Below are 12,059 nucleotides of genomic sequence, written 5' to 3'. Positions count from 1 at the left end.
GAGACATGCTTATAGGTCTTTTTCAGCACCAACAAAGTTCGTGTCCCGTTGTCTGGCCAGATAACTGATGGCGTTCCACGACGTGCGATTAATCACTCGATACCCATCACACAGGTGTTTGCATCCACCGAGTGCGCTATCTCAACCCATAGGGCGCGAGTCGTGATACACGTGAACAAGAGGCCCCATCTTTTCTCAGTTGAGCGATACGATCCTTACTTAGCAAGGTCCAAAGTAATCTAGACCCACGTTGGTGAAATGCGGCCTCTGAAACTAAAGTCGTTCAGACGGAAGATCAGCCATCTTCGTGTTGCACGGGTGTTGCATTTCTTTTTCGGCAAAGAACGCAACTGAAGCGAATCGAAGGGAGAGTTGAACGAAGTTTAGGGCCCGCGAATCTTTGTGGAATAAGTGTACGGAGATAATCAACACCTTCATGGTGATGCTTCAGATTCATGTGACGTAGGAACAACACCTCTAATGGATGGCGTCCATCAAGTTTTATGGGATGCTTCAAGTCGAAGTCAATTTTGTCGGAACGCTTAATGCGATCGGTGGACCGTAGTATGCCACCAGGTCCAATGAACGGCGAGTAAACGTCCATAGGGTTTTTCTTGCTGATTGGTTTTTCTTGAGCAAGCTGTTGCCGCTCAAGGGGGAACGATTCAGACTGAATCATTGCCTGCAGTTCTTGTCCTGCGGCCTTAAGTTCTTCCGGATCAACTTTTTGCTTACCAGAAGACCGTTAGGCGAAATGACGAGGAAGTAATCGCATGCAATACGGAAGCATCTTAAGCAGTAAAGAATAAGAACTCAACTTACGGAACCGAAGGCTAAAGTATTTTTTGAAAACGTCCGTTCTCAAAGATGAAGTCTTCTCCGAAGAGGATGCTTCAGTTGAATGACTCTTCAATTTGATGTTTTTGACTACATCGGTATTCGATTGGAACGGGAAATCGGACTTTTGGAGCAACTGGGGACCAAGCAACCAACTGATTTTTTGCAGCGCTTCAGAAGACTCATCTGGTACCTGCGTCGGCGGGATTGTTATGAGATGCACATGACGCCAATGATCGACACTTGTCCCTTCAAGAATCTCCGAGAGACGGTTTGCGACAAGTATTGGTTGCCTATCCAGTGAGTTCAAACATAGGAGGAGAGTGGGGTGCTATCTGTCCACATAAACGTGCTCTGAACAGGTACGGTAAGTGCTTGGCACATTTTTTCTCTTCATCGGGCTGCGAGCAAAGTTGCCTGTATTTCAAGCTTCGGCACGGTGAGTGTCTTCATTGGTGCACGTACTTTTCCTATCACGGATGTCCGCACAAATGTTCGGTGCGTTTACTTTCAGTTGATGGGCTGAAAAGTGAACGCAAGAACGCAACTGTGCTAAAAACTTCTTGTGATCTATCTCCGAATACGTGCAACTCGAGGTGTTCAAAAAGACCAGAGAAATGGAAGCGAGGTATGTTTAACGAAGCCAGTGTTGGTAACTCAGAGCTCCAGGAGGAGAATCGATCAATCATCTATTTCGTGGAGTTTTCATCCCAGCCTTGACCATGCAAACGGCAGACATCTTTCAGGCGAAGTCAAGCTGTGACGGTAAAAGGAGCAACTAAGCCAATGGGATCGACTACCTTGGCTACTAAACTTAAAACCAACTTTTGCGTGACTGCTTTACTGCTATCACAAGAAGTGCTGCGACTCACTACTAAAGTGTCTTTGTTTTGGTTCAATTTTGTTCCCAAGACATGAGAGGATTACTCTTCCAATGATGCACCACTGACTTTAAGAACAGGCTCAACTGATTGATCATCAAGCCCTTCGAGTAAACCTGGGACGTTGCTAATGAACTTAGTTTATTTGAAACCACCCTTACTAAGTAATTTGACCAAATCTAGTGACCGCTGGAGTGCCTCATCAGGAGAGTGAGTCCAGGTAATCATCTATAAAGAAGTTCTCTTGAACTGCCTTCGCTGCGTCGGGATACTCCTTTTCATGATCTCGTGATGTTCGCTGCAACACGTAATTTGCGCAAGTTGCTGAGTCTTTTGCGCCGAAGATGTGTCGAGGGTAGTGATACACCTCAAAGGTCTTTGAGGGGTCCTCCCGCCACAAAAAACGGTCGGAGAACTGGTTGATCAGATGGCAACACACCTACTTGCAGGAACATTCCCTCGATGTCGATGGATTGATTCAGCAAATTGGTGCTGCCGGAATCTGATCAGCGTGTGAATGAACTTCTGCAGAAGATCTGGACCATTTATCAGGACTTTGTTCAAAGAAACTCCTTGAAACTTGGGGGCACCTTTCAGGATCCTTCGCACCAGGTTTGTTTGCGTTCACGACCAGATGATGCGGCAAATACAATTCTGTGCCGGGTTGATGCTCAGTTTCTTCACGGTTTTGCACCTTAACAACATAGTTTTTACTCAAATCGTCTCGTTTTGTTTTTGCGTAGCTTTCGCGTAGGTCGGAATCTTTACTAAGTCTCTTCTCTAAAGACTTGAGTTGACCAATGCAGAGAAATAATCGTTGGGAAGTTTTACTTCATCGTAAAACCACAACATATCCACGTTGTAACGACCTTTCTAGTGTACGATAGACTGCTCGAGGATTTGGACCGCTCGACTGTCGGACGCTGAGCGCGGATCCCCTTGCTTAATAGCCTCGTATGATTCCGTGTTATACCACGACTTGATTTGTGTCGCCAACTCAGAGTCATATGTTCAACTACTGCTTAGAAACATATCGAGATTAGATCAGACGCTGACGGCATTGGACCACTTAGTACTAAGTCTAATGCTAACTTAACGGCAACGGGTGAGGATTTCTAGTCGGTTTCGAAATAGGGCGGATGGCGTGCTACACGTCTTGATCAAGTATCATCTCACACTCAAAAGTTAACACACTCAAATGAGGTTATTTATCTTGCAGGGCAACGATATTGTTGTTTTCAGACCCGACGCGGAGGTTTTCTTGCGCGTACGGCAACAATTCAAATGGTGAACAGGTTTTCTCGCCAATTGTGGTCATTTTCACCTGAACAGATTCAGTGCTGATTGTCTCTTGCGTATTGATACCGTTCACTGTCAATTTGAACGGTGTTCCTCTCAAGTGAAGACGTTTTGCGAGGTCACTGAAAATCGGAAATCCAGGAGTGACTGCTTGCTGTATCGCAGAGAACAAGTGTTCTTGCGCACTTCTGTGACTGTACCTCTAGATCAACTTTGAGGACCTGCAGAAGACCGTTGACATCAGTGATCGATGTAAGTCCTGATGTGCTGCTTGTTCCATGAGTACTTGCATTGTCTACAGCTGTTGTTGACGTTTTTGTTGAGTTTACTTTCGGTTGCGATGCATCAGCAAATTTCTTTTGGCCGCTTCCTGGGAAAATCCGCTCAGCACCATGCTGCAAGATGTTATGGGTATTGCGACAGCCTTCGCGAGTAAATTTGCGTTAATTCGGATACGTACGGAGCGAATGCTTACCATTCAAGCACGAAAAGCAGAGATGGTTCCCTGCGGCTATTTAGCTGCGTCGGAGTCTTTTCCTTGAAAGTCTGACATCGCCAGATAGGATGTTATGATTTACAAAGCACAGAAGGTGGTTGATCATTGTTTGCACTTTGAGACTGCCTACTAACAATAGATAACTTCGAGGTGGACAAGAGTACTTTCGAAGACATTTTGGTCTTTACCGCACCACTGCTGTTAGTGTCTCCTGGTTTGCTCCTGAAAGAAATGGTTTTCATGCGATCATGACCTTCGACTCTCTTTTCCAACCAGTTGTTGAAATCCAACATTGTTGGGCGAATCCAGTCTTTTTTCACCGTATGCAATGAATGACCATTATCCCTTCAAATTTGGTGGCAGTTTCTGAATTGCCTGATTCAAGGACGAACGCTGGAGGTCTGCATCATAGGACAAAGACCTGAAGAGCCAACAAGACTAGGAACAGTTGTGGAGAAATTGATGATTTGATTGCAGCTGTGCATCCTAATTGATGGGTAGTTTGCCAATTTGTCAAGATCAACAATGACAACTGCTTGGGATGGTCCGAACTTTCGCTCAAGCGTTTTCAATGCATCTCTTTACATTTTTGCACAATAAGCCAACTCTGCGATGGCATCTTTGGCTTTACCTTATACGAAGCCTTTCAGATACGTCAACTTGATGTCATGGTTCCCCTAAATTGGCCGTACCATTCTTGCCACTGACGGGAATTACCATTAAACTTAGGTAGGTTCCAATCTGGTATGAGGTCCTTCTTGTTGAGATCCAGAAGTTCAGCTAGTTCTTTTTATAGTAATAGTGCTCGGTGCTTGAAGCATTGAGGGGTTAACCATTGGAGGCGGAAACAAGTAATACCGAAGTGTCGGCATCAAGTAACCCGGGGCGGACACGGGAGATAGTACCTGTGCAGATACACACGTCCTCGAGATCGGATTTTGGTAGTATGTTGTACCGCTAACTGTGGCGGCGGAAACCGGAACTCTTGTGTTCACATTTATCGATGAGCTTTGTGACAAATTTGGAAGACAATATACTGTAACAATGGACGGGTTTACACTGGCCAGCTTCCATGAGGCTAAATTTGGGACGTAACAACTGAAGGGTACTTATGCTTGAGGACGGTTTTGGGATGCGATAGCACCACTAGTTACATTGGACGACAAGTTCTGCGATAAATTATTGAACTGTGTCTTTACGGTTTGCGCTTCATTTTGACTCAGATAAGGAATGTAAACTGGTGTTGTTAAATTCAGAACGGGTGCTGTGTTCAACAAACCAGCAGTTGAGGGTACAGTTACTGTGCTGCTATCGACAACATTGTTCACTGGTGGCACAAAAATATTCTGTGAATAAGCTAGTAAACTAGTATGCGGCTTCTTGCTCCGCAAATTTATTACAAGCTTGCGTTGATGTGTTAATCAAGGGATCTGTCAGATGATTTGAGTTTGTGTTCAACTTGTTTGGATCCTCAAAATTAGGCGATCGGCCGCTGTTCGGCGCTCGATCAACAGATTCGCCAGCATGTGAACTCTCTCTCGGTTAATTCGATCGGGATAACGGGACTGAAGTTTTTCCGTTTTCTATGCCAGTTTCGTTAAGTTCATAGGCAGATGGCTGATTGAGGGGTCGTAATTGACTATCACTGTCTGCAGCCTGGGCTGGATCTAATGACAGTTCCTGGTTTTGACCTGATTTCGTTTGCTGCTCTAAATTCTGACAACAACTGGTTTGTTCTGTCTTATCTGGACCAGTCAGCGTGTTTTAATTGTCAGCAGACTCAAGCCATTCATTTACCAGGTCGTCATTCTTCATTTAATGGTGGCTACCACGTCCTGATTCTTTGTCGGCCTGACACTTGCTAAGCGACTATGCACTATCCATAAGATCAATTTCTTTCATTTTTTTCTCAATGAGTTGTTTACGGTTTTCTTCTTCTATCTTCCCAAGACCATTTTGGGGTTTCTTAGAAAAGAGTTCCATGTCAAATTTTTTTTTGGCCAATTCTCGCTCTTTTAGAACCATCTCAATTTGGTATTCTCCTCCGGCATTTCGCGTTGTTGCTTTGTTCTCCTCTTCTATTTCCTTGCGTTGGAGTTTAGCCAAAAGTAGTTCTTTTCTACGCAGTGTGGAAGCATTCGATGTTGTTCTGCATGCGGAGAATTTTTTGGAATGGTGAGACAACTGGCTAGAACTATTAGTATCTCGGACTGTGTCTATGTATTTTCGAACGTTTATGTGATCATCATGTCTTGTGTTAACAGCTTCTAGCCATTCCTCAAATTCCGCTTTATTTTTCTCTGCCTGTTCAGTTTTCGCTGCGAGTGCTAGTAATTGATCATTTTTAGAGATGGCAATCACTAAGAGATCTTAGCACCTAGTTACTAGCTCTCTACCTTTACGCGTCTTGCGCACTCCTGAATTTTGTCATCGATACTCTCATAGGCTGTACAAAACTCTTTCTCTCTCTCTCTCAGTTTTTGTTCTCAAATCATGCAGCTTAAGAACTCGCTGAATCTCAAAACACTCTTGAGTCTCGTAACCCCTGTTGCTAGAACCGAGGACACAATAACTCATTGTTTTTCGCTCTTCGGCATCGCTTATTGAGCGTACTATGGCGCGTTTTCTTAAGCAAGCAACGAAGTGAACTCTGATGTGTTAATAACAATTATAAGTGACTTTAGTTCGAGATGATGTTGCTTATGCAATTGATAGTACTCTTTAACCAAGTTCCAATCCTTTTGCATGCGCTTCGATACTAAATCAGTGATCAAATTAACAATCACTATGCTTGTTTGCTTAAGAAATCCAAAGATTTTGGGTGCGCCGTTACGCGGACAATGAACAATTAGTTTCAAACGGTCTTGATGTCGCTCTAATACTGTAGCAGGTTGCGGCAAAGCAATTTCGCAGTAGATATTCGTTCTATGCGATATTAACGAATTATTTATGGTGTTGTGCCAGAGGATTATATCACTTCTGTGCCGGAAAACTGTATCCAACTGATATTGTACCGTTTCTAAATAGTTAACAGCAAAAAGATTCAAGCGTTATCCCTGAAATGAAAATAAGGTGCTATTATACCAATTTTGGCTGCTTTTTGTTAGACTTTTGATGGCGTGGAACAACGAACTAGCACCCAAAATGAATATCATAAGCTCACATCAACGTGTATTTTCCGTATCGAGACAAAAAAAAACCACGAACTTTTCTTGTTTTTCGATGTTTTTTGAGATTTTTTCTCAAAAATTGATAAAATTCACATTTGACCAAGTTTTTGATTTTTCAAATTTTTGACCTGATAATCGCGAAAAAGTTCGATAAATTCACTGAATTGTTTTGAAAGCTGGTTTTTCAGGTTCCCACCCCCTCAGACACGTTTGGCTAATATCAAAATAATGCTAAAAATGATTTTCAAGTTTTTCGAGTAAAACCACTTTTTTGTCAATTTTCGAGTTTTTTCGTCTATTTTGACGCTATAGCATCAATTTATGGCGCATCCCAGTTTTTTCTATTTTATTTTTTCGACTTTACAGGTTTTATGACGTTTTGCACTCAAAATCCTTAGTACATTTTGGGTTTCTAGAAGCCTCGCTCAATGTGTTTCAGTCATCAGTTTCACTCCTAGCTTTGGTGACCAAAACCACACTTCTCTCTTTGTGGAGTCCCGAAGTCGGCTGTGAAATGATTCTGGTTTGTAATCATTGTTGGTGGACCACGATGTTGTGCCTCGTTCTCACTTCGAGTAATAAACTTGAATATTTCCTTTAAAAAATTATAAATTTCAGGACTCAATTTCGAGAATTTTTACTATGTATCGGAACATAGACAAGCTCACAAAGGAGAAATTTTTCATGATCTATTTCGGTATTGATATATGTTTGCCTAAAATTGCTGTTTTTTATGATGCCGTAAAATTTTTTCTGACTAATGACAGGTTTCGGCAGTTCTTTCCAGAGATTGCCGAACCTATTCAATGCTGTCAGTATATAGCTTATGCTTTTGATGATTTTGATTTTTTCAAAATTTTCAGGTTTTTTTTGAACTTCTCAATTTTGTTCTTTTTATAAACTTGAAACTTAGCTTCACCAATGAGAGGTCCTATACACCTTCTTGTGATTTAAAAAAACAGCTTTTCTGGTTTCACGTTACAACCGACATTTTATGTCTTGGACACTTTGCGTTTTTTAAATTTTTAACATTTTTTTATTTTACAGCCTTTCTTTTTATGATTTCATATACAATCTTCTCTTTTATATGTTCACTGAAGCAATACAAAAAACATTTAAAAGTGTATTTTGTCAATTAATCTCTTAATAGCTGTTGATTTTAATTTCAAACTTTTAAATTAACCAACTCCGTAAAATGGTTTTTTAGTGTTATTATTGATTGACCTCATAAAAGTTCTTCAATTTTCATCAAACTTGTGAACTAGTGCATTGTGAACAAATGCTCCTTTGATGTACTCTTTCTTCACGTTTGCCGAGAATTTGAACCCCATTAGATTTTTACAATTTAAATAACACTCGCTTTCAAGTGCCATGAATCATTAAGAGCCCAAAATATTAATTATTATGCAACTAAGTAAAAATGTCATTAGATGAAAAAGTACTTGTGTAAATCTGTTCAAGAAAGCGGAAGCTGTTTTACATTAGCGCGAAATGTTTCTATCATGGAGGTACGAACTTTTTTTAACAATAGCCCCGAACTCAATGGGCCTTTTGAAAGTTTTCTTTAGGCTTGCTGTGTGAATTTATGCTTCTGTTTACAAATAAAAGCTGTCAGTTGATTAAAACTGTTTAATTAAGAGGTCTGATTGTTGATGCGAATTGCACTTGTTTTTCAGGAGAACGCCACAAGTCAGTATAGGTAAGTCACCGGCCTTCTTATTTTTGAGCGGGCAGTTTTGCTACCCGGTTTGATGTGGCAAGGAATTAAATCCCTTCATCAAACCACAATAGACTATTGTAATTGTTTATAAATATTTGCCTAATGAAACTTTGTTTTTGCAACTTCTATAAATTCCAAGCTTTAGTGAATTTAGATCTACTTTCTTGTGATTTAATATAAAACAGCTCTTTTCGTTTCATGTTACAACTGATATTTATTGTCTGGGACGCTTCGCGTTTTCTGAAGATTTTTGTGATTGATCAGATTTTGTACTAAGGATTTTCTTTTTAAAATTAACTAGTCCCATTGACTTTCAAATGAGACCCAAGTGAACATGTGCAATTTTTAATATTCATATACAACTTTTTACAATAAGTTACAATATGTTACAATCTTTCATTTTAGTTGTTCAAATGCAATCTTAATTTTATGTGTTTACTCAAACAATAGAAATAATATTTGAAATAATATTTTCATAATATTTGCATAATAGCTGATAACTGTAATGACTCCACAACTTTGTGTTTTTGTATTTTGTTTAAATTTTTTCTCTTTTTCTGTAGCTATAGTTATTTTGCTGTCCTCTACATTGGCTTGGTCTCACCAGATACAGAGCTCAATAGTTTCGTTAGGGGTTATAAGTAAGTTTTTCAAGATATTTTTTGTTGGAAGCATATGTTTTTTATTATTTTTGAGATTAATTGATTGAAAACAATTCGATAGAGTTTTTAATTTTGACTCTTTTTTCTTTTTGTCGACTGGTTATCTAGACCCGTTATGAACTGGTCGCACGCGCTTTGTAGTAAAGCGCAAGTGAAATTGTGTATTTTAAGTTAAGGGTATTTTAAGTTTAGGGTATTTTATGTTTAGTGTATTTTAAGTTTTTAATACTATGTGCCTTTACCGAACAGAAACCGAGCCTTCCTGTTTTGTGTTAAATTTTACCAAAAATTTTATTATAAATCAGGTCACAACAAGTGATTTAACTATTTTAACTATATTGAAATTCACCAGGGCATCGCATCATTACGTCATGATTTTAATACGTTCAACAAAGAGTTTTGCCCTATTTCTGTTTTCAAATTTTTTAACCATGTTTTTTTCGTGAAACATTTCATAAAAAATTTTGTCAAAAATTATTTCCTTCAGTATTATTTGAACGACCGTCAACTTTTAAGAAAACATTGAATTGGTTGCTTGCGTGAGAGATAAGGATTTTTGCGTTTTTGAAGTGCCGCTGATTTTATTTAAAGCGAAAGGACACAGTTATATAACTCTATTTATTTATGTATAAGGTTTCAAATGACGCAGTTTTCCGCTTTCATAAAAACCATTTTTCGTTACAACTTTTGTATTCATTGATAGCAGAACTATTCAAGAAAAATCGATTGAAACTGCTTTCACTGAATTTTTAACAATTCCGCATTCACAGTTTCAATGGAGTGACAACGCCAGGTGAAAGGCTATGACCTCACAAAACTCTATCACGAAGCATAAAGCGCATTAGAATCCTCATTGAAGTTCCTAAATAAAACAAGCACGGGCTCTTTGCCATTATAGCCCACCATGATTTTAACCGAAATTATAGCCCCCATTATGATGTTCACGTAAATTGGGGATGGATGAACATTATGTGGCCCAAAGCGCGCGGGGGCGGGGGTGGGGGCGAAAGGGGAAATGTCTTTCGTTAACTCAGAAACAGCTGCTGTGTTTTTGTTTAAAAGTAACGGCATTAATAAAGATATATAATCTTTTAAGGTCTGATTATGAAAAAATCACGAATCCTAGAGGTTCGCTTGTAACTCTTAAAAGACAAAAATGAGACAATTTAAAAGTTGCAAAAATAACCGTACCTTTTCAAATTTTAGCGGGTCCATCAGTTCAAAAAGACTACCAGTTGCAAGTTACAATTGATCAAGCTCAAGCTTATATTCAAAGTCAGCCCCTGATTGCAGTGAAAATAACTGAAAACAATTAAAGACTTGAGCATACTTAACGAATAATTAAACACGGTTTTCAATAAATTTGACTCATTCCTATGGGTCTGTATTTTTTATTTCTGCTCTCGTCAAAGAGATTCGATGAAGATGAAGCTAATAAGCAGAAAACTGAACGTTTCGCTAACTGCGAAGCTACCACAATTTTTATTACTCATTAGAAAAGATCAGCAGACAATTTTTCGAAAAATTAAAAAGTTGAAGACTTTCTGTAAAAGTTTTAATATGTACAAATTTTTTGGCGATAATTGTTTCGGAATGAGTAAAAACAATTGCTGAACAGTGATTTGAACACTACCCACAGTGAGGTAGACAAGATAAGGAAAATCCTTATTTAGTTGGAGCAAATGCAACTGAAAAGGCATATAAATATAGTAATTTTACTTTTTTTTTGGCTTTTTTCACCACAAGGTGATCAAAGAAGGTTTATATGTATAAATATTTCTATTTTCAAACTAGAAAGAACTATTGATATTTCATCTCGAAATTAAAATATGCGACGAGATTCGTTATGAATATTTTCTTGCCTCGGAAACAGTTCAAATCAATTTTTGGAGCACTGAGGACATCAGATAGGTTATAAGTTGTTGTAAAATGTGACAAAACATTAGACGTTTTCATTGATTTTTGTCGGAGGGCTGTGCTTTGAATACCATAGAAAACATTCTCCAGAATTTTTTTGCGATTTTTCGCCATTTAGAAAAAGAGGTCACTCCCCCGACTGTTGAGTTTCCAAACCAACTTGATTGAACATAAACCTTTGTTAGTAGCTTTCTAACATGATGTCGGGTAGATTAAGTCTTAATTGGTTTTTCTTTGTGCAGAAAAAATTAGTGATACGAAAGATTTGATTTAAAACAATGGTTAATACTTGGCTTGCGAGTTAAATTTTCACGAGTCCCCAAATAATAGCAGACAGTAGAACCAGAGAACCAGTTTTGCTTTTCTTTATTTTTAATAGCCGCCCTCATCTTCTCGGCCGGCTATTATAGCGCTCCTATTTTTTACAATTCAAAGAATTTGAATTGTATTGGGGCGCTGTCTTTTTTTTAAGATCTGTTCACACATTTTCATGATTTTTGAAGTCAAATTGGAGTGGTGATTTTGGTCACGCCGAAACAGGAAATGGAGCGAAAAAGCGAGTGGTTTTGCGGCGTGAATTTTTTTCGCTCTAATTTTAAAGTAGAGTGAGAAAACGGTGTTTGAACAAAAATTCGGTTTCTCGGTAGAGTTTTTTTTGGTTAACATGCGGCAATTTCACTCTGATTTTTACTGTTTTTTCGATTTTTTGGATCGGATTTTTTTCTAAATGGTTTTCCCAATCCATTCACAGCTCATTCTAGGCCTAGCTTTTTGTTTGAATTAAATTTTCATTTCTCGCTAGTGGTTTTTTTGTTCACATGCGGCATTTTGACATTGATTTTCTGTTTATTTCGTATGTTTTTGTTCTGATTTTTTTAAAACGGTTCTCTCAATTCACTCATAGTCCATTCTAGGTCTAGTTTTTCTGTTCAGTCAATGAAAATTCTTTGAATTGTACGTCAGGACTTGTCCTGCTATGTTTTTTTACTTCGTCGAATAAAAAAATGTTTCGCTTTACCTCATTTTGCCGCTTTTTCAACATTTTGCGTGATATCTTTTTGACTTCTCTAGGCTAGT

This window comes from Convolutriloba macropyga, chromosome 5 (assembly GCF_964194025.1).
Source record: "Convolutriloba macropyga chromosome 5, txConMacr16.3, whole genome shotgun sequence".
Taxonomy (NCBI): Eukaryota; Metazoa; Xenacoelomorpha; order Acoela; family Convolutidae; genus Convolutriloba; species Convolutriloba macropyga.
Note: the sequence above shows the minus strand (reverse complement) of the source record.